Here is a 3182-nt window from a genome sequence, read left to right as displayed (position 1 = left end):
CGGCTCCTCCATCTCGTGTGCCCTGTGCGCTGGCTAGCCCAATGCTCAGTAGCACAACCAAGCTCAGTGAGACAAGCTTAATGGAAGCCATTATGAGATCGTAGCTAAGTGCTAGTAGTAGATGGGATCGGTTGATGGTAGATGAAGGGAATGCGTGGGTTTTTATAGGGCTGAGGTGATCTTGCAAATGCTATTGCTAGCGGTGGGGAGAAGCCGATCGACCTGCAAGCCTGACCTAGTGGTATTTCTTTTATGTCAAGCGGATCGGCTCAAGGTGAATCTAGGGAGGTTTCCTTGGCGAAAAAAAGAATCTAGGCCGGTTTGACCGAGTTGACGACGACTTGGCAAGCTGACAGTAAATTGGCCAGTCTTCATTGTACTACTCCCTCCGTTCACTTTTATAAGGCCTTTTAGACATTTATAAGACAACATCTAAAACAGTTTAATTTCAGCTATTCTAAACGACTTACAAAAGTGAACAGAGGGAGTAGTAAACTTATTTATTTTGAATTTACATTGTACTAGTAAATGTAGCAACTAGATGCACATTTGCTTCCTTCTGGGCTACGCCTATGTATACATGCAAGGTTATGTCTAAGGGCATCTCTAACGCCCGACCCTCAAAGGCTCAAACAATCCGCATATATGCCGACCATGTGGTTCGAACGTGTTGTGCCATCCAACGCGGGCATCTACCGATCCGGCGAGTGGTCTGGACATATTTTTTCCCGCAAACCTGAGTAAATTCCTTGAAACCATCACATTTGTGGCTAGGGTACTCCATGACTATCGCTTTTGCCAAAAAAATCACAAAATACCATCACTTCTGTGTCAAGTGAATAATGAAATGCACTAAACCAGCTTCGCGCCGTGACTAAGTGAAAAACAACATCCCGGGCCCACATGCCGAGAGCCACGTGGCTCGGACAAACGGCCATGGCCAGACAGTCGTTACCGTTGTCTCGTTAAATCAACGACGCGTGTGGGAGGGGAATTTCATCCAGCCGCTCTTTCTCTTTCCTCAGCTCCTTCCCCTCCGGCGTCGCAGCTGCCGTCGCCGCCTCCGAACTGCACCGCCAATGGGAGGTACATGGTTTCTTGGGATGATCTGCCAACCTCGTCTGACAATGATTTTGTGACAAGCTAGGTTAGCATCCGCTCCTTTCTCACACTTCTAGGGTTAGGGTTCGAGGGAGAAGGGGAATTTATGTTCTGGATCGAAATTGAAGCCATTTTGCTTCTGTTTAGCCACCTACGACCATGGAGTGCATGAAATGGTGCGGCCTAGCTTTGAATCATGATGCTAATTGCCCCCCTTTCCTCGTTCGCCTCGTGCCTCTCCCGTGAGAGGCCAGCCGAACCCTAGCCGCCACCTCTCGGGCCCCCTCCCCTCCCGTACCCCCCTCCCCCCCGCCGCCGCCCGGAGGTGCCCCCGAGCAAAGGCCGATCGGCATAGGCAGCGGCAAGGTCTCCTCTTCCTCCTCCTAGTGCGGTTCGCGACACAGGAAGCGGCCACTCGACAAGGAGTCGTGTTGTGGCGCGGGAGGCGGCGGCGCCTGGTGTGCGGTGGGGCTGCTGTGGCTGCGGGGCGGTGGATGATGACCCACAAGTATAGGGGATCTATCGTAGTCCTTTCGATAAGTAAGAGTGTCGAACCCAACGAGGAGCAGAAGGAAATGATAAGCGATTTTCAGCAAGGTATTATCTGGAAGCACTAAAATTATCCGTAGCAGATAGTTTTGTGATAAGGTAATTGGTAACGAGTAGCAAGTAATAAAAGTGAATAAGGTGCAGCAATATGGCCCAATCCTTTTTGTAGCAAAGGACAAGCCTGAACAAACTCTTATATGATGTAAAGCGCTCCCGAGGACACATGAGAATTATCGTCAAGCTAGTTTTCATCACGATTATATGATTCGCGTTCGGTACTTTCATAATCTGATATGTGGGTGGATCGGTGCTTGGGTACTGTCCTTACTTGGACAAGCATCCCACTTATGATTAACCCCTATTGCAAGCATCCGCAACTACAACAAAAGTATTAAGGTAAACCTAACCATAGCATGAAACATATGGATCCAAATCCGCCCCTTACGAAGCAACACATAAACTAGGGTTTAAGCTTCTGTCACTCTAGCAACCCATCATCTACTTATTACTTCCCAATGCCTCCCTCTAGGCCCAAACAATGGTGAAGTGTCATGTAATCGACTTTCACATGACACCAAGAGGGATGACAACATACATCTCATCAAAATATCGAACGAATACCAAATTCACATGACTACTAATAGCAAGACTTCTCCCATGTCCTCAGGAACAAACGTAACTACTCACAAAGCATATTCATGTTCATAATCAGAGGGGTATTAATATGCATAATGGATCTGAACATATGATCTTCCGCCAAGTAAACCAACTAGCATCAACTACAAGAAGTAATCAACACTACAAGCAACCCACAGGTACCAATCTGAGGTTTGGATACAAAGATTGGATACAAGAGATGAACTAGGGTTTGAGATGAGATGGTGCTGGTGAAGATGTTGATGGAGATTGACCCCCTCCCGATGAGAGGATCGTTGGTGATGACGATGGTGATGATTTCCCCCTCCTGGAGGGAAGTTTCCCGGCAGAACAGCTCCGCTGGAGCCCTAAATTGGTTTCGCCAAGGTTTCGCCTCGTGGCGGCGGAGTCTCGTCCCGAAAGCTTGCTTATTGTTTTTTCTCAACGAAAGACTCCATATAGACAAACATGGGCATCGGAGGGCCACCAGGGGGCCCACGAGGCAGGGAGCGCGTCCAAGGGGGTAGGGCACGCCCCCACCCTCGTGGCTGGTGGGTGGCCCCCCTCTGGTACTTCTTGCGCTCAGTATTTTTTATATATTATGGAAATAACTCCCGTGAAGGTTCGGGACTTTTGGAGCTGTGCAGAATAGGTCTCTAATATTTGCTCCTTTTCCAGCCCAGAATCCCAGCTGCCGCCATTCTCCCTCTTTATGTAAACCTTGTAAAATAAGAGAGAATAGGCATAAGTATTGTGACATAATGTGTAATAACAGCTCATAATGCAATAAATATTGATATAAAAGCATGAAGCAAAATGGACGTATCAACTCCCCCAAGCTTAGACCCCGCTTGTCCTCAAGCGAAAGCCGAAATCGAAAAATATGTCCACATGTT

Source organism: Triticum dicoccoides, chromosome 6A (genome assembly GCF_002162155.2).
Source record: "Triticum dicoccoides isolate Atlit2015 ecotype Zavitan chromosome 6A, WEW_v2.0, whole genome shotgun sequence".
In the NCBI taxonomy this organism is placed as follows: domain Eukaryota; kingdom Viridiplantae; phylum Streptophyta; class Magnoliopsida; order Poales; family Poaceae; genus Triticum; species Triticum dicoccoides.
This window is presented reverse-complemented; position numbering follows the sequence as displayed.